Consider the following 24,738-nt stretch of genomic DNA (forward strand, 5'->3'; position numbering starts at 1 on the left):
TAAACTTAAGACCCGGCATGGAACAGATGGAAAGATGCGGCATACAACGCATCTTTCCTCTGGAGATACAGGCCAATGATAGAAACATAATTCCTGATAAGAAACTGGGTGCAGAGGAATCTAATTCTAGTGCTGGGTGTATGTTAAAAAGGGGAATTGCACCTGATGAAATAGTGATCCAACAATATTCCTCCTCTGGACGACTTATAAAAGCTCCAAAAAGACTTGATCTTTTGAATAATGTTTGTTATGAGTTTGAGACTCAACCTGAGTCTCAAGGGGGGAGGATGTTTTGAAATGAACTGAAGTAATAACCGGTGCGAGGCGCTGCTGTTCGTGACGTCAGCCCGCGTGCTGAGTGTATGGAATGTTTTGCTTGTAGACGGTACGAAAGCTGATCTCGGAAGAGTGATACTGTTTTGATGGAAATAAAGAATGACTTATTAAGAACTTTTTTGTCTTTATTCATAATGCACCCAGCCTCGGGTAGAGGCATCCCGCAACTGAACGAACTGTTTTAAATATATTTGATTTATATATTTTCTGTGTTCTTCGTAACACCGGTCATTCTTTGTTAATCAGATGCATTTTTTGGGAAGCTGGAAAGCAGTATTTTAAAAACTTAAGTCTTATCTATTGAAAATTATTTAGCACTTTTTATAAGTATAGGTAGCGGTGAAGCGGGAGGATGCTCGGGTGCCCAGGGCACCCCCCCCTCCGGCTACGCGCCTGGAACACTCGAAAACAAATCATATTTGTTAGGTAGTATAACTCGCCTTTCATGTTTTTAAAAACATTAAGTTTGCCCATAAAATAGTATTTGAAGTTTGCCCAGCTTTAAATATAAAACCTTTCTTCTGTACATTAACCCATTTATTTTTGAGGCATTTATAATTTCAAAATATATAGAAACAATATATTCAATCACAATATCTTTAACTTACATAACGAGAATATAAGATACTATATACGAAGATTGATCCCCATAGTTTAGCGTCAGCTGTAATGTATCATTAACATTAACATAAATTTTGATATTGATTAACATAAATTTTGATATTGTCCTTAAAAGTCATGTTATGTAGAATATCCTAGCTCTTGAATAATTTTATGTCTGACTTTTTTTTTTACGTGCTCCGCCCTTAGGCACTACACGGAATGATAGGGATACCCCGTTAAAGTCTTTTTAAGGAAAACTGACTCGTATCCAACTGACACACGCGGAAAACCACGAAAACGCCCATGCTGCCAGCCCGTTTGTCGGGACTCGAACTCCGTACCGAAATACCAGTGTTCAGCGGCTTTTACCGCTCAGCCGCTGGTGAGCCTTACTTAATCTGACTTAATTAGAATTATACGCAAAGTTTGAGTTACCGAACATTTTTAATTGGGCCTAATTTTTTTTTTATATTTTTCTGGTTTTTATTCATTAATTTAATAGCACAAATAAATATAAGTGTTTTTTCCCGGTCATATCTTTTAGTTTATTTAAAATTCATAAAAATTATAATTCATAATAAATAATCTTCACATAATTATACTTTTCCATATTACCTTTATAAAATATCCAAATTTTCCAAACTGTTCTTATTTCTAAAATTAGTAATTTCAACACGCCCGTTTCGCCAATAAATAAGCTAATTCGCCAAATGAGAAAGGGAATTCCCCTTCACGGCGTGTTATCTGTAGCGCAGAGGTTAGTTCTCGAAAGGCGCTTGCGCAGTATATCTACGAAAGAAACGATGATGTTTTCATCGCTCATTGGCAGAGAGCAAACCGAAACTTTGTAGGGAAAGTGTTATGAGTTGCTATGAGAGTTATTCATCATAAGAAGGTGATGATACAAGCTCTCTCGAAGGAGTAATGGTGCTAGAATGTGATCGATCTGATTGTTTAGTGAATAAGGCAAATATGAATTTCTCTTTAGTTAGATATTCTGAGGTGTGTAATACATATTATCATCATTACATGCATAACCAGTTTAGATCGCCTGATATTAAGTATCCTTTTTAAATTATATTTATATAAAAAAGTGGCAACATTTAAATTTTTTTTTTTTAAACTTTTTGTAATCTTTTAGTGTGAACTTCGTATGTAAATGTATTCACCCCATGCATTATGATATATGTACAATATAGAGTTTATGTAAAATGTTGTGAAAAGAATTAGCAGTTGAAAATGAATAATCTGAATTTGAGTATCATTTTTTTAAAAAATTAATTATTGTCATAACTACTGTTGAAAAATATTTTAGGAGCTCCTCTGCACATATATAAGGACTGCTGAGAGAGTTTTAAACTGTGGCCTGTTGTCTATTCTTTTGATCTGTCTACTCTGTCCGTCTGTTAGAAGTGAGAGCCAAGCATCAGAAGAAAAAACAGGTAAAAGTTCAACTTAAAAACATGTTAAAAGAATTTTTTACGCAATGGTTTATCCAAGACTATTTGTTTACGGAATTGCGCAAATCTCAGTTACGATTTGAGGGATCCCCTACCCCTTCCCCAAAAAAGTACTACCTTTAAAAAAAGTGAAAAATAGTAAATTAGAGATTCGTTACACTGTGAGTGTTCCTCATTTCATAAGGCTGCTGCTGCTCAAGTGTATGTTTGAAATGAAATATACCTGAAACATATGCATGATTTTCATGTGAATATTATTGAACTAATTTTTTTAAATATCTGATGAACCTTTGTAATAATAATGTGTTGCATAATTCTGTATGGCACTATTTGATTTAAATACTAATGCATCAGTATTTTTAAGAACACAGCTTTATTTTCAGATAATTTAATTTTGACTAATACTTTTATGTGCTATTTAATGCAAGTATGTTAAGTGACGAAATATCTCGGCAACTTTTCTACATATGTTGAAACACATTTGTCTTGTAAAGATACTGAATTGTATGGATTTGTTAAGAATATTAAATTAATCAAATAGTAAAAGAACATATTTTTTAAAGTAATATCATTCATCAGAATTTTTGAAATGATGAAAAAAAATCCTAAGTATTGATTTTAATATAATGTGCTCTTGTTATATCTGCGTAATACTGGAGCCTAAAAATATAGTTGTACTATATATAAAATGAAAAATATTTAATATATGGGACCAAGCGACATGATGCATATAACTTATTCTTTTATGTCCTTTTGAAAGTATTTTGACTTGTAAGATGTTACTTGTCTGAGGCATATACATCATGCTATTAAAAGAGTACAATTATTAGTCCTTTGAAGGTGGTAAGCAACAGAAATGTAAATTTAGTAAAAGTGAAATTATAATTTCTTAAAATTAAAGTTTTTTAAAATTATTTTGACAAATACACTTATTTTCTCATATCTGTATGAATCAAATTTTAATTTTACAGATGTTTGTAAATTTCAAAAGGCATTCGACGAAGCTCGCAGAGATATCAAGACAAAAATCTTCATATAATCTAAGTGCTATAGTCCAGTCCTACACAATGTTGCTGCTTGAAGGGAAAAGAACTGTAAGTATCTGGGTTAAGTAAAGTTTTAATTGCAGTTTTATTGTGCAAGCATTTTTTTCTCACTTAGTATTATATAATTGACAAGTATGCTATATTAGGTTGGATCCTACCTTGGTGTGCTGACTTATATGGCGCGTATCGATGTGTACATGGACTAAGCCTAGGGTGTGTGCAGTGCCAAGTTTGTGCAATTCTCTGATTTGTTTTTAAGTGAAAATAAGTCGATGTATACATGGATGCCGAGTTTGTGCAATTCTTTGACTTGTTATTTTCAAGTTGGCGATTTTGAGAAACGTGCGAAGCAGTGAGTGATTCTGCACTTTCCCAGTTAGTAGCCAAGGGTGTGGGCTCTCCTAAGATTTTACCCTATATTGCTGTTAGATGATTAAGGAGAATATTCTGTTATTAAAGTTTTGAAAAACAAAATTAAAGTACCTGCCAATATTAAACACGCTGGTTAATAAATTCAGCCACTTATTCAGATTTTCAGAAAAAACAAATTCATACTAATCAATTGAAAAACCACCATTCATTCATTAACTCATCCATGCTGCTTTTTTAATTCATACTGGCAAGAGATTTATTCTTCAGTGTCACAATTTCATACTTGTATTTATCAAAGCTTTTTTTTCATTCATTCATTTAACTTATTGTGGACTCTGGCTTTAATGCTCAGGTGTGTAATGCTTCACAAAAATGGCTTTGACTGAAATTTTTTTACTGCCTGGTCCTTGTACCTGTGAGACACTGTTTTGAGAATTCTGTGTTCATGTTGAACTTCAGAAGGTCAATTTCCTTACCTTAATGTGTGTTAACAAAAACAGTCCTCTATAGCAAGGAGCTACAAATTTTTTTAGGAAGGGCCAGGTTGTAAAAATTCTAGGCTTGGTGGACCAAGCATTAGGCATAAAAACATGAATGTGTAATTATCTCGCAGAATTAAAAAAAATCATTTTTTTTAATATGAAGTGATACTTTTACACAATATTTATACATATTTTACCAATTCCTAAAAAAAAAATGAATAAAAGATTAACATTTATGTAATTATCTCAAAGAATTAAACAAATAATTTTTTATTGTGAAGTGATACTTTTATGCAATATTTATACACATTTTACCAACACCCCCAAGTTGCAAAAATCCCTGTGTACCCTTTACTAGGATTAAACTGTGGGCAGTTTTTCTCATAAAAAAAATATCTGACATCTCTCATTTTAAAAAATTTCAACAAAACTTTCTCATTGCTGCACCATCAATTATGAAAAGTCAGGTTATTCAGCTTTGATCTGTAATAAAATTCACGAAAGTAATGACAGTTAAGTTCATGAGATTGAGTGAAGCTTACTACTGATACAACTGTTGCAGTAATGCTTGACAGAGGGTTTCCTACAAACAGCTTGCTTGTGAATTATGCATTGAATTACCAGAGGTTTTAAGCATTTATCCTCTTCCTTAACAAGCCTAAAAAATTTGTCCAATTAATCCTAATCATCAGCAGGCATGTACAATTACAACATCTTTGAAAGGATATTCTATCCTTGAAAAATAAATGTCTAGATAATGATTCTGTTGAGAGTAGTAGTCAGACTTTATAGTAATCTTAATAACTGTAAAAAATTTCCTTATGTAATGTCGAAATATCCTGTATATACTAGATTGATTTTTGAGTATTACTATGTTAAATATTTGCATCTTGCTGCACAAGCATTATTGGGTACTCTTCTGTTTTCAGGACTGGTCTCAGAAATGTATGTATATATGGATGTATGTGCGTGTATACACACACATAATGCACATAGAACACATACACATGTACATACGCACATTCCTGAATATAACTCCCGATAGCAGAAGAGTACCCATTATTGCATCAGGTTTAATAATCAGGTTAAGTAAATTTTGGATTATTAATAGTTGAGATATAAGCACAAAAGGTTGTACATGAATTTTTTTACATGTTTTAAGGTTAAACCAACTGTATGTGAACAACTTATGAGAAATTTTCCTCGTGAAAGAGTTAACACAGTGTCTGTATTTAATACTTGCAGACTTGATTTTTCTGATTCATTTCTCATTAAATATAAAAATCAGAGTAAAGGTAGTTATGTGAAAGTGTATGTTGCTATATTCAAATATTTAGCCACTAAAGCAGTACATATAGAGGGAGTAACTGATTTAACCACAGATGCATTACTTGCTACTTAAGATTTATTGCTACATGTGGAAAATGCAATACCATAATGTCAGATAACGATACTAATATGGTTAGCAAAAAATCAAGTCGTTATATCTAGTTCTGATTAAGCAGATTTCTGATTTGAAGGTATAAATTGGAAACTGATTCAACCAAGGACACCAAATTTTGGTTTATGTGAAGCAGGTATTAAGTCATTTAAACACCATCTTCAGCATGAAATCGACAGTTAGAAATTGATTTTAAAAGAATTTTGGACTTGTGTAGGAATTCTCGTCCAGTTTTACCTTTAACAACAGAAGCAAATGATTTTGAAGCATGAATGCTGGGTAATTTTTTATTGGACATTCTATTACTTCTTATCCTGAACTGCATTCATCTCATCCTACTGATAATAGAACTTTCTAAATGGCAGATTATTACCAAGTTGATTCAAGTTACTTGGAAATGTTAGCAAACTGATTATTTAAGTCACCTCCAACAACACACCAAATGGTTTAGAAAATTTATAGGTGTGTTAGTTGTGTTAAAGGAAGATAATATCTCCCCATTTAAATGGTTTTTTAGTTAGAATTTTATAAGTTTTACCTGTGAAAGATAATAAAAGCAGAATTGTTAAAAGTGAAAACATCAAATGGTGTATATTTGATATATTAGTAAAATTTGTCTATTACCCATCCAGGATAAAAATTCCTACTTTTCATTATTGTATTCTTATTAAAAATTGTGCTTTATGTTGAAATGGAAGAAGTTAGATTGTAGTGTAGTGAATTAGTTTGTTCTTTGTGATATTAATATTATTTTATATTATTTTCATGATGAAAAATTACTTATTAGCTTTCATAAAGTTAGATTGTAGTGTAGTGAATTAGTTTGTTCTTTGTGATATTAATATTATTTTATATTATATTCATGATGAAAAATTACTTATTAGCTTTCATATTTTTAGTGTACTTCTTGATATTGTTAAATTGTATTTTTATAATTTACATATTGAAATTTGGAATTTAAATGGGTAGCAGCATATTAAGTTAGAATACAGTGCCACGTATTATAAACTGCTGGCCATTAAAATTGCAACACCAGAAAGGAATGATCTGACGAACTTCAAAATCCCATGAAAGCAAGAAGAGGTTGGGATATGTAAATGATTAGAATTTCAGCATATTTAGATGATGCAGGAGGGAGAAACAACATCTAAACCATTGCATAAATGAAAGTTGTTTCATGGAATTCCCATTCGGAAAACTCTCTGCTCAGAATATCATGTTATGCCTCGAATAATAAGAAGAAATGCTTACCAGCAAGTGTTTGAATTTGGTAGAGGCAGGATCGTTGCCTAGTGAGAGTGTGGATTATCGTTCCCTGATATCACCAATTGCATAAGTCAACATCCAACTCCTGCCATGCAAGTATAGAATCAAAGGGTTGCTGAGAGTCATACTGAATGGCATGTAGGATCTCAATGCTCTTCCATGACTAATGCCCAAGAGGATGGATACATTGTGAGGTCATCCCTGCAAAGCCGCACAACCACATCATGGACCATTAGTCAGGAAAAAGGCATGTTTGCAGCACGCCCAGTATCCACTTATAAAGTGTGTTGATGTTTGCAGCAGCATTGACTATGAGCACAGTGACCATTACTTTGGCTTCCCGTGATGATGCAGCATAGAGAGAGATGGCGACTGGTGTGCCGAACGACAAAGCTGGATACAGGAGTGGCACAATGTCGTCTTTTCAGATGAGTCCCAGCTCTGTGTGCAGTATTCTGATGGCCATATACATGTCTGAAGGCTTCAAGGAGACCAGACCTCACCTGCTTGCATTCGATATTGGCATAGAAACCCTGCACCTGGTGTGATGGTTTGGGCAGCCATTGGGTACATGATATGTATCTCTAGTTCAGATAGACGGTAATTTGAACGCACATGGGTACATTTCTGACATCTTGCATCCAGCGGTTGTGCTTTATCTTTGAGGCTTGCCAAATGCCGTCTTCCAACAAGATAATGCAAGACCACATGTTGCATGTCGTGTTTTGACCTTGCTCGAAATGCAGGGTATTCGATTGCTGTCTTGGACTGCATTGTCTACTTTTCACCCATTAAAAACATGTGGTCATGAGCTGCTGAGAGACTGGCCTGCCACCTCTCTTCAGCTTATGCAGTTACTGAAGTGTGATATAGACTTGAAGCAGCATGGAACGAGTTGCCCAATTCTGTCACCCAAGCCCAGTTCGACTCCATGTTTAACTGTGCAAGGGCCGGCAGCTGTTTCTACTAATTTCGTACCCCTGTGAACCCCCCAGACTGCTTACAAATTTGATCATTTTGTTTCCATGCTATACTGTTTACGCACAATAAATATCTTTTTTGTATTTGCTTTCCTTCATGGTGTTACAGTTTTAATGGCCAGCAGTGTATATAGAGAGAAACTCTCACTTGGCTATCTGGATTCAGCTAAGCAACATGCCAGAGCATGTACTAGTACTGAATGTAGTAATTACCATTAATAGAATAGGTAGTATTCTAGTTATATTTTGCTGGAGCTGTTAAATACTTTGACATGATGCAGACATACATGCATTATTCCCTTAGACCTCTTGTCAGACTTACTTGAGTTTTTATAAAAAAAAATTACATCATACAGACACCACATACTAGGTGTTTCATATTGAATGGGATAAAAAGGAAGCATATCTGTGAATGCTGTAATTACTATGTTTTGATAAATCATTTACAGTGAAATTATAGTTATCCAAGTTACTATAGATGTTCTATGTATGTTTTTTCATTGACATGGAAAATATGTATGCTATATTCTAGTTCCTGTCTTACTCATGATAGAATATCCTTTGTTAATGATTTGAACACTTCAATTATCAGCTTCTTCAGTTGCTGTAAGTCTGGTGAAATAGAGGCATGAGCACTTTATCTGTAACAAAACCCCATAGGAAAAAATAGCAATGGGTTAAATCTTAGGATCTCAGTGGCCAAGAAAGCAATGGCATATTGTTTGATCCAGCATGGCCAATCTGCCTATGGGATAGATTATCATTCAGGTACTGTTATATGTTTTTATGCCAACTTGGTTGAGCACCATCCTGTTGCAGAATAAAGCCAGAAACCACTTCCTCCAACTGAGAGAACATCTTCTGATAGCATATCTTGGTAAATGCACCCATTAATTGATTTTTCCACAAAATAAAAAGATCAGAAACATAAGTGTTAAAAATGGTGCTGAAAATGTTCACTTTTGGACAATCACACTCGTGTACCGTAACACTGTGTGGATTTTCCGTGACGGTTAACTTTGTCAGAAATGTGAAAATTGTCTCTGTTAACACAAGTCTGTTATCAGAACTATCTGTCTCCAGATTATCTTGCATATTCTCACAGAAAACTTCATTCAACGGTTTGTTGAAAGGTTTTAATACCTAACCATCTGAAAGGAATTTGAGACGTTTTCATATGATGCCGCATTATTACATGAGGCATATTGAGTTCAGAACTCGCAAGACGCGTTAATTTTGTGGGACTCTGTAAAAATGTTTCATGAATTGAGCTTCTTCGGTTATGGCTGCTGTTCATCCTGGGCTGGTTTTTCTTACACAGGCAGCCTGTGTCCTGAAACTATTTCACTCACTGTTTAATGTTGTGACAATGTGATGGTTCTTTACGAAATTTCGTTTGAAAATGACTCTGAACGATGATAAAAGATGATGTATTTGCATATTCTAAAACACAGTATGCTTTCATCTGCATGGATGGAGCCATTTTGATTAACATTACCTCTAGCTGTTCCATTATTTTAATTTAAAATTTAGTTATTTGTTGTTAATGTAAGTAATTTATTTGTTTTAATATTTTTTCATGAATTTCCTATATACAGTACAAAGTCCGGAATCCGGACTCGTCGGGACTTTGACGATTCCGGATTAGGGATTTTTCCAGATTATAGATCATCAATTTAAATCTGGTAAGATGGTGTGCAGAAATTATACAATTAAAAATATTAAATTGTAATTTATGAAATAAAGAGCAATTATGATCTAAAGGGTATCAAAATTTACAAAAAGAAAAAAAAAAAAAAAAAAAAAAAGGCTTAATGTTTATTTGCAGTAGCGTAGCTAGGGTGGGGCAAGGGGGGACATCTGTCCACGGGCGCAGCATCCAAGGGGCACCAAATTGATGCTACGAAATTTTTTAATGAAATATTTTCCATTTCTCGCACACAGAAAGGGGCGCAAATTCTTCAGTTGTACCCGGGTGCTAGAAACTCTAGCTACGCCCCTGTTTATTTGTTTACTTTAGTAAACATTTCTATCAATGCAAGTTGTTTAAGTTGCTTCGTTTTTTGTGCTAATACTTTCTCTTTAATTCTATAAACAGACATAATTTCTTGTTCACTTACAAAGTTCCACTGTTCAAGTCCTGAAATTGTGTCGAGAATACCGATTGTCAATCGAAATTTTTTCGTTTTCAATAATGTTCTTTGTTACTTTCTTCACTATCGGAAGCGAGCATGGGTAAACGCTGTACTGTCTTTACGTGCATGCGTAGCGGACATGCGCATTACGCACATGCGTAAGTTTGTGGCTTTGAGGTCCAGATTATAGATTATTCTGGATAATGGACGTCCGGATTAGAGACTTTGTACTGTATAAACTGAAAATAATGGGTAAATGATCTTCTGCTTGGCATATATATCCGATGGGCTTATATCTTGCACTTTTAATCTGTTCTGGTGTTTGTTGAGTGGACAGTTACCATAGCTAGATTTTTTTTTCTTTTTTTTTCTGTAGACTATTATCATCATATCTCGAACAGTTTTTCACACCATGTTTAGATTATGCTTTTTCTCAAATCTGATAATTTTTTTCTTGTGCTAAATAAAGGCTGTAAGTCGAATCATGAATGATGGACATTTCATTAAATATCCTTGTGATATATAAATTTAGTATATGTGATGTATTATACTCAGTCCATAAACAACTATGGACCGGTCATCTATTATTGGTTTGTAGTCATAATAAGGCACATTAAAGTAAAAAGCATATATGACCATATATACACATTACATATTGTGTCCTATTGTAAAACTAAAAATCAAATTTTTTCAGGTACAAAGTATATTAAAATATGTCTTTATTAAGTCCATTTCTTGAGTGTTTTAATACTAACATTATTTACTCTCTTTAGGATATTATGTGTATTTAAAACTAATAACTTCTGAACTGTTTTTTGAAATTTTTATTTTATCCCCCCCTTCCACAGGGTTCTTTTTTCACATGGCCAAATCAGAAGTGGGTCCGAGCATGATCTTCAGATCTGAAAAAGATATGAAGACTTGACACCCTTGGCTGGAAGGCAGTTCACCTGCACTAAACTTCTGAATCTCTCCCTCATCTTTCTTAATTATAAGTTTTCCAAAATTTGTTTAATTAAGTACTTTAATTTTTTGTATTTGATCTTGCTTTGAAATTTAAGTAAATTTATGTATTTAAAACCTATATGGATAAAGTTATATGCCTTCCCTTTTCCCAGACTACATTTTTTACATGCAAAATTTAGACAAGTTACACATGGGGAAAATCATGAAAATGTCCATTCGGATAGAAACGAACCCAGGTACTCTACTTTTAATGGGCTGTTACAAATTAAAGTTGAATTTATGTTAACATATTCTTTATTGTGCAATTTTTGCAGGATTCTTTTTCCCTTATTGATCATTCAGTTAATAACAATAAAAAAATTGAAGTTTTTTTCAGCCCCTTTTTTTATTACTTGCTATGTCAAATGCTCATATTCAATTGCAGACAGAATCCAAACATCTGATGCAAAGAATATAAACCAAATTTTCAAAACAAGGTAAAATAGGTCTTTCTTTACCTAGTTCATCTTGTCTTGTAAATTTAAATGTAAGCCTTCTGTTAATTTTATTCAACTTTTATGACTGTGATTTGTAAAATTTCTGTATACAGTAAACTTTTGCTATATGTGGAAATTATGTCATTGATAACATTGTGCATATGACAGAACTGTGATCCTACAAAGTTATCTAGAGAAGAAATGTGTTACATATAGTTCAAATTAAGAAAATACGTATAATTTAAACAAACCTGAATATTATTGTAATTAAAAGGAAGGAACAAAACAAATGTAAATTAAAAGTATTTTTATTTCTTTTTAATAAGTATGTGATACATTTTTTTTTTTTTAAATGTAATGATTGTTCATATTTGTAATCATGAAATGTACGTGGAAGTTTAAAAGAGTCTATTCAAATAGTAACATAATCTGGTGCCTTATTTGTTTGAAAATGCAAAATTGTTGGAAAGGTTTTTCACCAAGATTATATTAAGAATGTAAGACAGTATAGTATTTTAATACTTTTGAAGGAATTAATGTGATGAGAGCAAAAGGGAGTACTGTAGTATTTATTTGGGAAATATTCCATGTTACTTTCATGAACTGTAATTCTATAAGGTTACCTGTGTTAATCTTCAAATTAGCATTATTAAAGTATACATAAAGTTTTACAGTTGAAATGTTAATGGTAAGGCTTTTTTTAAACATTTATGAACTAATATTTAATTAAATACAGTACAAAGTCTGTAATCCGGACTCTTCGGGACTTCGGCGATTCTGAATTGGGTTTTTTTTTCTGAATTATATATCATCAATTTAAATCTAGTAAGATGGCATGCAGAAATTATACAATTAAAAATATGAAAAGGTAATTTATGAAATAAAGAGCAATTATGATTCAAAGGGTATCAAATTTTACAAAAAAAAGCTAAATATTTGTTTATTAAACATTTCTTTCAACGCGCGCATGCGTAAAACATACATTATGCATAGTAGAAATTTGAAAATTGCAACCACAAAACTATTTGATGTGTATTAGTAATATTTATCATGACAAGGAAATTGATTTAAATCATATCAAAGACGGAGTACATCGAGATGAAATACTACATTTAGTAAGGAATTACAAGCCGAATAAAATAAAAACATCTGCTCTGAAGATGAGGATAGTGCTGACAGATCAATTTCCAGTTCATTGCGTGGTGAAGTTGATAAACAGATTTCGGAATGGTTAGAGAAACAAATCATTAAGCCAAGCTGTTCTGATTATGCAAGTAATATCGTGCTAAGTAAAAAAATGCGGTTCATTTAGACTATGTCTGGACTTAAACGACACTTAAAACCTGGTGAATCCCTTTCCGAATATTCAATTGCCATGTGTGAAAAAGCCAGTTCTGTTGATGATTCATCAATTCTTGATTATGTAATCAAAGGGATACCGGATCAGAGTAGTAGCAAAATTATTTTGTATAGGTGTAAAACTATTTCTGAATTCAAAGAGAAATAAAAAATTTATGAGAAAATCTGCATTCCAGATACGAAGAATAAGGGTTATTCAAGTACTAACACACAAAATAAAGCATGCGCTATACCTAATAAGAGTAAAGACCTAAGGTGTTATGATTGTGGAAGTATAGGGCATGTAATGTATGCACATTATTAACGCGCATGCGTAAAGCATACAAAAAAAAAAGTGTGTGGCTTTGAGGTCCGGATAATGGATGTCCAGATTACAAACTTTGTACTGTATTGCAAAGCACAAAATGAATATCAGTCTAAAGTAAGGGATGCCTTTGTGGAGGACTTTTTAAGATAAACTGACTTGCATTCACATTACGTATGGGAAGAACAGGGAGAACACTCATGCAGTGAGTTTGTTTGCAGCAATTAAAATTTTGGTTGAACTGCAAATATTTAGTAGTCTTATCGACTTGCTCTCTGGTTTTTCTTTATATTTTAAGAATTGCTCTTTAAAAAATATAACTACAGTTTGGTGTTAGCTACTTGTTCTGTGAATTTTTTTTTTTTTTTTTTTTTTTTTAATTTTGTTTCATTGGTGTATATTTTAAGAATTGGTACTTTTGTAAAAATACATGAAATGTAAGAAATTAAATAAAAACATAAAAAGTTTATAAATCGGAATTCTAAAGCATAGTTAGTGTATACATTACCCAAATAACTATAACTTTTTAAACATGGCTTTAAAATCTTATAATCACACTGCACATTGGGAAATCCATGAAAACTTCTGTGCAGCCATCCTCTTAGCTGAGATAAGAGTGGAGATTTTAAAGGATACTACTTTGTGTCCGTATACACTCAGGATTATGGCAGAAGCAGCATTTAGCTTGGCTGTTCAGTTGTTCAGAACAAATTTAGAACAAACTACTTTTGTTCAAGGGCATTACCCAGTTAACCCTTTGATGCACGCAATATTATTTTTATAATGTTTTAACTAAATACGTCTAGAAATTGAATATTATGATCCTGATACTGAAGGAGCTATTAATCGGAAACTTACTGAGTTAGAAGGAAAAAACAACTTGCCTACTTCCGCGTGCATTTCGAATGAATGACGAAATTTGCGAATTAAAAAGAAAATTGGATTTAAAAAATTGCATCAAATGTACATTTTTTACTTTATTTTACAAAGTAAATCATCAGAAAAAATTTGAAATTTATGTAATTTTTCTATAGCAGTGAAAACATAAGAACATACTTAATAAGGAAATTGTGATAAATAGATAAAAAAATCTCAAATATTAAAAAACTCTGTGATTTTTTTTTAAATGTCAAAGAACTAAGTTATTTTTTATAAAATTCTTCAAAGCAAGTTTTATCTTTTTGGTACATGCATAAGCCAACATTTAACGTTTCTCACAAGTATCTTTTTCTATGACATTTCTCCCTTGTGCTACAAAATGTACACCACCAGGATTTGCATTTTACTGGCTTATGTTCTGCATTCTTTACAGAGTCGTAGCTAGGGTTTTCAGCGCCCAGGGACAACTGAAGATTTCGCGCCCCCTACTGCTTGCCAAGGATGGAAAACATTTAATTCTAGAATGTCGTAACATCAGTTTGGCGCCCCTTGGATTCTGCGCCCGGGGACAGATGCCTCCCCTTGCCCCCCTCTAGCTACACCCCTGATTCTTTAGTTGTTTTTCATCTGGCACATGAAATTTACTTTTTTTTTTATGATGATAGGCAGGCTTGATCTTTTTGCTTTGGTACGGATCCTTTGTTTCCCATTCATATCATACTATTGATGATATTCATTCTGAAAGACGTGAGTATTTTCAAACTGGGGTCACTTTCTGGAAGCATTCGGTATATAATGAAAGCGTTTATAATGGTGACATCAATAAAATGAAAGAAGATTTGATGCCACCATTTACTTTTTCTGTCAATTTCATATAAGCTTTTGAGTTGGTCAAAGTGGTCCACATATCCCGTATTTTTATTGTAATCTGTAATTTGCCTTTGGACACTGTATCTGAACTTTCTGTCCAGTTTTTTCTTTCTTTTCTACAGTAGATGGAATAACGGGATCAACTTGGCTAGATAAAATAGTAACACATCTTTTGTCTTTCCATTTTAGACAAGTTTTTTTGTCATCTCTTACTGCCCAGTCGAAGTCACCTCGTTTTAATTTCTTTGTTTTGAGAAGGTTTTTTTCTTTTTATATTTACAGTTCTACAAAAAAATACATTTTTTGTTTCTAAAAACTTGAAAAGTTCATAGAATGTAAAATAATTGTCCATGTATATTCTATGATTTTTACCATACAAGGGCTCACTTAGCATTTTTACCACTCTTTCACTCAGATTGTTTTTCACTTCGTGGGTTTTGCAGTATAAATTTGAAATTTACAAGCATAGGCGCTTTCATCGCAACGCATCCACACTTTATATCCTCATTTTATTGGTTTTTTATATAAGTATTATTTTAATGAACTTCTACCTTTGAAACGAATCATTGATTTGTCAATTGACTGATTTTTTCCCTGGTCTAAAGAGATTATCGAAGCTTTCCGACAAATGAATTGATAGAGGCTGAACTTTATAAAGTTTGTCAAATGTTTTGTCCTCTCTTTTTGGCATTAGACTGTTATCGTTCAAATGCAATTTGCCTAAAATCCATGAAAATATTTTTACTGCCATTTGCTTCGCCACATAAAATTCATTCAGTATTTTATTAGTTAACCAGAACTCTCAATAGCTTGGGAGTTTTATAATTCTCATTAGAATGTTTATCCCTAAAGATTTCAACATATCGTGAAGATTTACACATGAAAATGGCTTACCTTTTTGAGTCACATTTCAGCAATAAAAAAGCCATAAATATATCCATGAGTTTTGCATCTTCCATAGAGATCATTTATTTCTTCAGTTGGGCCATAATCCTCAGAAAATTTGGGAATTGATTTAACTACATTCTGTATTTTATTCTATGTTACATATGCGATTCTGGAAGGACCTGGTAAATTTATATCGTCATTTTCTGACTGATTATGACTTTCATCTTCTATATTTCCATAAGTGGGAGGAAGGGAAGGGGTTTTAAGGATTATTTCCTTCTCCCTCACTTTTGTCCTCAGAGACCACTGATTCTGGATCTGAAGGTAATTCTTTAAGCAATACTAATGCATCAGCTATTTCTAACTCTTTGCAAGGCATTTTGAATTTCGACAGTAGAAAACAAAATATTTTCAATTAAAATTTTTAAGTGATTTCTATTTTTAATTATCAAAAAATATATTTGCAATTTAATTAAACCACACAAAATAATTAAGAAAATCACAGTACTAGCCTAGAAAGCAAACGTGTTGAGCACAGAGAAAAATCTCTAGAAATGAAAGACATTTTATCTGAGCAGGTGCATGTATTGTTTGGTAATAAAAGAACTCTGTGGTTTAAAAGCCCCTTATCTATATCCGGGTAAAAATAAACATTTCTATTTGAAAGCAGCAAACAACTTTGTAAAGAGCATGCCCTAAATATACACAGGTTGTTTATAAATGCAGTTTAATTATTGCTGTATTTATTGTTTATGATAGAAATAATGATGTGCAATGAAAATCTTTTGGAATTTAAAGTTATTAATAAAAGGAAGTTATTTTGTCTCATTGAAAATGAATTTTAAAAGGCATCCGATTTAAAGTACTAAGACCTAAAAAATGTACGGTTCTGCAGTAATTTTGTGTTATTTAGAGGTAAAAAGATAAGTAATGAATCGGTTTTCACCCAAATAGTGTAGAAAGAAGAGCAGGGGAAAATTTGTAAATCGGTGGTTTCAGGGCGCAACTATCGCGCATCAAAGGGTAGTAGATTTGCAGCCAAATGGTCAAGTTATGATTTTCCAGCAGAGTATTGTAGAAAGCACTACATGTCCTCTATATGTTTTTAATTGATAGTGCATATCATGGCAGCACCATTTAATGAGGTAAATAACACACATGGTTTAGCTGGTGCCAAGGAACACCATAGTAGATTTCTTTAGCTTTATGTGCACAGTAATAATACTTGTGCAACAGCAAATAAGGTTCATTAGAGTAGTTGGTTGGACCTGTCAATCATTAGAGACCTAGTTTTGATGGTTGCCTGCTTACTTAGTTCATGTTAGTAGCTGAAATAAGTAGTTAGTTGAATTAAGGGTATGCATCTTAAATATTGTGCAGTTTTAGATTGAACTGGTTTATTTTGAACATGGGAAAGCACTAAAATGCTATTTGGGTATAAAAAAGTTACACATGTGGAAAAACACAAAAAGAACCATGCAGTTTGCCCATTCAATGGAATGTGAACCTATGTCAGACTACTAGTGTTCAGCGGTTTTACTGATCAGCCAGTTACTGTGAGTTTTAGATGTTGGGATGTAAATAATGAGTTTTCAGGTTATGCCACCATATGTTTCTGTTGATTTATTTCTGAAGCACATTTGAGTCATCGGTGGCTCACATTTTATGAAAAGTCACCTAGCTATAGTCCGTAGGAAAGGTATTGGTATGAACTTTTCCAAGATATAAAGTTTTAGAAATGATTTAACCAAGTTATCTAGCCCTCAGTTTTTTTTTTTTTTTTTTTTTTTTTTTGTGTGTGTGTGTGTTTTAATTAAACTCTACTTCAGTCTCCATCTTCCACCAGAAAACAACATTGATGAACAGAGCTCAGTAGCAGATTTTGGTGAACAGATTTGTATAGCTTTTTAAGTATCTGACAAGCATTGTGAACTTGTCACTGTAACTTTAATTTGTGTAATATTGAATTTATTAATGTTTAGGTTCACTGATGTAAGCAAACATGTGGGCTGCCTACCTCAGAAAAGATGCATATGGCAGTGTATAATGGAAACATGGCAAATTCAATTAGTCAGAAAATTTTACTGTATTTTAAAAATTTAGATAAGTTATTGGGTTGTTAATTTCAGTACGGAAGGGCACACGAGAACTGTCTGGATAAGGAGAAAAATAATCCTGTGGAAGACTTTCAAAAGGGAATTGGCTCGTATTCACATTGCGCATAGGGAAAACAATGAAAACCAATCATGCAGCCAGCACATTCATCTAGGTTCGAACGCATATCAGACTATCAATATTCAGCAGTCTTAACCAAAATATGAAACTGTTCAATGACTGTCTGTAGTCATGACATAGCAATAAGTGAGTAACTTTAAGACATTAAAAAGGAAAGTCTACGTTCTTTGAATAAAATCTAAAAACAATTTGTGTTACCCACTGATCATGAATTTTATTGTGGGAGACTTTATAAACATATTCTTCAAGAGGTGCTTAATGATCTTTGCCATCTTTTGTTATGTAGATAATAGCCAGGAAAGGAAATCTAGGAAGGCTGGTTATTAACCATTGTAATTACACATAACTACTTATTTATCATGTGCATTTATGCATAGTTTATATTCATTGCAGTATTGCTTTTAGATTTTTGTTGCAGATTCCTGAACATGGTGTGCATGAGCTGCATTTGACCTCCCCCAAAGCAATTGGACATGGCCTGCAAAATGCATTTCACTCATGGATTTGTTGTAAAAAAGGCATTTATAGTTTTAGAGGCAGAGCTATGTGGGCACAAGACTGCTGTTGAGAAGAAAATAACGGTAGAATAAAAAAGCTAAGGCTATATCTTTGTTGCTGCTATATATTTGTATGTCAGCCACATGACTGAGCTGAAGTATGAGAATTCCTCATGTTCTTTAGCAGTTTGGTATTCTGGTGTTTCTAGTTTCTGTTCAGTTGGTACATATGTAATTTCCTTTAATCAGTCGTTAGTTGTGTAGCTGGATGTACTGCTGTATAGTTCATACTGTTATACAGATGGAGATGAACTATGAATGGCTTACAAAACTTGTTTATTTGTGTTTCTTTTTAGATCGCTATTATATTAATACTCCTAAAATTGTGTATACCTTTTAACTGTCACTTGGAATCATAGACTAACACGAAATAATTATTGTGTTAGCCATGAATTTTTGTAATTGAACTTGGTGCTCTGAGCATGTAGCATTCGTTTGGATGGGAGCATATTTGTTGTGGTTTTTGCTGTGGTTCATATTTTGGGAAAGTGCGCTTGTGTGGAGTAAAGATTTTATTATATTCTATAGCTGCCGCTTTTTTAAAGCCAATTTGCGTCTAGTTCCGGAGTGTTTTATTAATTCATGTGTTGTTTTGCAGGAATTTCCTTTTTTCTTTCAATTCAAACATGTCCATATCATAACATACTATTTGTATCAATAAGAGAAACATTTTAATAGAATTTTAAGGTATAAAAACTTTAAAGCAACTAAATTTCAGAATGTTTTTATACTTGCTGGTATTGATTATCAAAGTCAGAAACCTGATTAAAAATTATAAACTAAAACACCTTTATATTTCTGATGCATTTTTAGAAGTGTTGAAAACTACATGCTACAGCAGAACATTATATGTAGAGGTAAATTAACTTTTATTCTCTAGTCAAAGTTTATTTGGAGTGGAGGTCCTGGTATGTAAAATGTCTTGCTTGTAATTGCCCATATGATGATCATAAATAATAAGTTAGCAGAAGCTAACTACCATACTGATGGGCTGAGGATAGAATCTGAAATGAGGCATGCATGTTTGTGTGATTATTGCAAACATGCATGCCTCATTCAGGAATAGGAACTGTAAAATAGGAATAAAGTTGAATGCATTATGCCACTAAATCTGTGATGTGTCTGGCTCAATGAATGAGTGCCTTAAAGGCACATTCCATCTAGAAAACAGTGAAAAAAATTAAAAAAGGTTGTAATCAGTTCATCTGAAAGTCCTCTTGTGAAGGTAGTGGTGGGGAAAAGAGGGCTATGAGAGCCTCATATCCTCCTCAATCTAATCTGAATTGGAGCTTATGCAGATAGGTTGTGTGTTTTGTCATTATTGAATGTCTAATAATTAAAATATTTTAGCTGTGTTTCTTTTGTATCAAGATTTCTCTAATAAAAATATTTAATTTTATATTTTAAAAAAAGGTTTCATAAAAGATTTCACTTTTAATGTTATGTAATTATTCCTGGAACATTTCTCATAAATGGTAAGCATGTAAATCTTAAAAATGTTTTTAAAAATATCCCAGAAGTTCCAGTATTTTATTAAAAGAATGGAAAATGGTGAAGTCTTGACCGCTTGAATTATTTCTTTTTAAAGAAAAAATGGAATCCTGTCATTAATTTTGCTGGTCTACTTTATTGCACAATTTATGTGAATATGCATATAATGTAATCAAAAAGACATGGCAATGTTGATGTAGAGAATACTGATGGCGTAGAATGTAGATTCATATTGAGAAACAAACTTGGCAGTCAAGGCAGCTTAAGTAAATATTCATCTTAATTACAATTCTAGTTAAACATTTGTGGCCACAATTCGCTAGGCACATTAATTGTGCCTGTTTCAGAGTAGTTAACAGTTTCAAAATTAGAATGATAGGAAGAAAAGCATCAAGCAATGCCTTCATGTGGACAGAGTTAAAAAAAAAAAAGTGTGCAGTTATCCAGTATGGCAGCCTGTTAAGAGAAAGATTTCAGTTCTCAAAATTTTGAGTTCAGGTTCCGAATTAGCCACATCATCAGTGTTATGTAAGTCATATGTTATGGATTAATCTAGAAATAACGCAGTACAGAAAAAGTTACTAGAATACAGAGAGGAAATACCCAAATTAAAAAATGAGAAATTAAGAGGATATTGCTAATTTGAATTATAATTTTGATTTACATATTTTTTTATCTTGCATATATTTGTATATATATGCATTAGCCAATTAAAAAAATTATAATTTATATATGTATTTCATATGTAAATGTAATAAGTAATATTTAATAATATTCTGCGAAATAAATTTTAAGTTTCTGTATGAATAAAAATAGTTTTGAGAAAATGGGGGGGGGGTTATTCTACATATATGTGGGAAACAAAAGTTTAATCATGCTGAAGTTTAATTTAGATTACTTTTCATTTTAGGGAGAGATGTGAATCATTTGTACATCACTCTTAGTGACATGCAACTGATTCTGTTTTATTACATTGTACTTTCTGTTTTCTGATGTCAATCGTATATCCTTAAAAAAAAGTCTGCATTTCATCTGTGCCTTCCTTCAAGTGAGAACATTCCATTAACATTCCTTACTCTTGCACAATGAATATGCTTGTGAATTTAAAATAATCATTCAAAATCAAATTAATTGAATTGTTTGCTGAATGCATAAAACTTTTGCATTATTAGAATGTTTGACCACCTATAAAAGTTTTCAGAGCTGTGAAGTCGGTAGGGAAAATGACAGACTCCCGGAATTTTTGACTCAGACTCCCTCATATATGCAGGGGTTACAGCTTATTTTATTAATATAAAAGAAGTAATAGATGCTACAGAAAAAAAAAATTGATGGCATAGCAAATTATTTATATTAACATTTAGTATGAAATGGAAAAACCAGCATTAGTTATTTTTAAGAAACAGTATAGCTTCGGCAAGATCTTTGTTCTTTGTTGTAGGGCCATAGATCCGATTTGATAAGTGTCAGAGCTGAGAAGACTCTTTCCACACTAACTTGAGTTGGAGGAAGAGCTGTTACTGTTAGAGCTACTTCTTTTAACTTTTCAGGATAGATTTTTATAAGTTCTAAACGAGTTGTCTTGCAAATGCAATCCTATTTCTTTATTTCTTCAAATGCCATGCAGAAATCTTGTTTATATTTTTTAATTTTTATATCTAAAGGCTCTTGGTTCTTTATTTTCATTCACTTTGCCTTAGCCTTTTCAATATTATCCAAAAATATTTCTCAAAATATAATTCATCACTGGGAGAAGATGATAGAGACTCAATTGCAATGTCTGCAGTTTGACTGTCCTGATTTGAATTCTTCAGTTGTTTGGAGAATAATTTCATTCTTAATGAAACTTCATAGATGGCTTTCTTTGCGGTTTTAATTTGTTCATCATCTAAGAAAATTCGATATTTCAGATCTACAGCAAACTAGTTTCTCTTTTCTTCATTGAAGAAATGATTCCTTCTGCAATAAGCCCTCCATTTCAGAAAGAACAAACATCACATTCTTCCATTCTCGCCTCCTGTCAATTCTTCAGATTGCAGCTTTTTTGTGGCTATACGATGTAGAAAGAAGAGTTTCCAATTCTGCAAGATCATTCCACTGTCTTTCTGTTAGTGAAACATTAGGGTTATCTACATCTTCTAAAAAAGTTCTTAATTCTAACAACCTCTTTATCATCAAATATGTACTTCCTTATCGCATTGCTTAATCAATAATTTCTCCTTTTCCTGCTCGCTTCCTAAGAATGGCATCAATTTTGGGAGTTCTTGATTGCTGCTTACTTAAATTTACCAGTGAGATTTGTAACTAAATGAATCAGTTTAATCACTAATGGCAAATATCGCATCCATCCTCCTCCCTTATATATTTATTTATTAATATTCAATAAAATAGAAAATAACTATTTATTAATGTATATAGTCCACAAATAAAAATAACTCAGCTTATCATTAATTTTTTTTTCCAATTCATTTGTATTTCATTTCAAATTCAAACTTTTCAACAAAAACTGGAGTTGGAGTCGACCTGATTTTAGCAACTCCAGCTACGACGCCTTTTATCCCAAAATCTGCCTGACTCTGATTCCGACTCTATGACTCCACAGCCCTGAAATTTTTATTGGGTTTGTGTAATTATTTACATTAATTATCATTTATATCAGACTTTAAGTACATTGTAACTGGGCCAAACACTGACAAAGTCTTAACTGTTAAGAAGTGCTGTAACTTGAGCTATTTACTGTACAACAGAGGATTTCAATTTAAAATTACATATAAAAATACATCGATGCAAAAGGCTGTCTTAATTTATCGAATTTCTTTTTTTAATTCTCCAGCACACTAAAAATAAGAGGCAAGTTCCTAAAGTTATAAGAATGTTTAAAATAATACTTATTTCAACATTTAGAATTTAAGAAATGAGTATTTTACATTTGTAAGAAACATTTCTTAGTTTTCATATCTTTAAAAAATTCTCTGTATATAAATTGATTCTAATGAAAATAGATAACAAATGTTTATCAAATTTCATATATGTGAAATAAACAAGGGTGATGCAACAAGACAGTGACTCCTGTGCATGAAAAGATGTGCTATCACTGCTGGATATAAGTTGCATACAGCTTGAATGTGCTATGAACATAAATAGTTACTTGATTGATCCTACTAGTAGTCATATGCTTGTCTCGAAGATTAAGCCACACATTTTATAGAGGATAAATTACTGGAGATTAAAACTTTATATGAACGGTATATTTTAATGTGAAAGAATTCAGATATTTAAAAAAATACAATTTTTCAGTAATGCAGAATTTATGAATTTTAAGTATTTTTCATACTAATAATCTGCATGTTTTATTGTATTTAACTCAAAAGGTTCTATTATATTGCATGTTAATATATTGTAATTTAAAATAATCATGGAAATTTGAATATATTATGACGTTCAAAGTATGCAATAACAAAATTTTATGTTTATTAGTATATTAGTAGTTTTAAATTTTTATTTACCATTTTAGAATTATTGTATTCATGCATATCAGTTAGTAAAGTGTTATCAGTTAGTAAAGTTTTGAAAAATGTAATCATATTAGTTATAAGTGTCTTTTAAACATGAAAAATATAAATTTAATTTAAACAATAGCTTTTCTCTACCAGCTGATCAGCCGATCAAAAAGAATTTTGATCATCATTTCTCAACCAGAATTTATTCTTCTAGCTTAAACCAGTTATTAATTGATTTTTCTTGACAAATGTAAGAATAGTTCTAATTTTAAATATGTTTTTATGAATTTAATGTAGAAGAGAAATATAAAAAAATAAGCTAATAAATAAAACAAGCACAGAAAAAAAATTATCATAGCAAACTTTTCACTAAATGGGGTTGAGAAAGGCTGTTTAAAAATTTCAGAAGAATCATTATCATTTTTAAAAATTTAATCAGTTTATTTAATAAGTGTTAAATTTAAGCATTTTAAATGTTATATCAAATCAAGTAAGTGCTTTGTTATAGAATCTTGTTACAGTTTCTTAAAATAAACATAAAAAGAAAGACAATAATGTAGCATGTCTTATTTAGCTTATGACAACACACAAGTTACTGGTTGATTAACTTGTCACTTGTACATTTCACATTTTTAGATTTATCAGATTAAAATATATTCATTTATTATTCAAAACAGAGTTAAGAAAATTGAAATATTCATTTAATGTTGCTTATATAGACAAGAAAGTAGTAAACATTGAACCACCACCACAAAGACATGAAAGAAGTGAAATTATAAACCAATACAATCCTGAAATCTCCCAATAAAAAATATAAAAAGCTACATCAACTCTTGTGTTTTTAAACCTGAAGAAATCCCCCAAACAATAGAAATACTTAAAAAGAGGAGAAAAGGAAGAGGAATGCAATCAAGATCTGATTCAACGGTTAGATTAGAAATGAACTAAGCTCAACTTCCTAGGACAACCACTGTATTTCTGTTCATCCAAAATCGGCTGATGAATAATTTTAAATTATTTATGTATACTTCATTTGAATGCCTCCTCTATCCAGCCACTTACCTTTCATATGAAATATGTAAATATAAAGTG

General features: G+C 32.0%; 1 long non-coding RNA gene across 1 annotated transcript; it reads left to right on the top strand.

Annotated features, from left to right (window-relative positions):
- Positions 1–1,742: 1,742 nt before the first annotated feature.
- LOC118182520 (uncharacterized) lies at positions 1,743–24,201 on the top strand. Its single transcript, XR_004757078.2, has 4 exons — positions 1,743–1,941; positions 2,255–2,381; positions 3,371–3,493; positions 10,970–24,201. It is a non-coding gene; the product is annotated as an uncharacterized LOC118182520 (long non-coding RNA).
- The last annotated feature ends 537 nt before the right edge of the window (positions 24,202–24,738 follow it).

The sequence above is a fragment of the Stegodyphus dumicola genome, chromosome 10, assembly GCF_044657685.1.
Source record: "Stegodyphus dumicola isolate Sdum_Otavi_A_Nest chromosome 10, ASM4465768v1".
In the NCBI taxonomy this organism is placed as follows: domain Eukaryota; kingdom Metazoa; phylum Arthropoda; class Arachnida; order Araneae; family Eresidae; genus Stegodyphus; species Stegodyphus dumicola.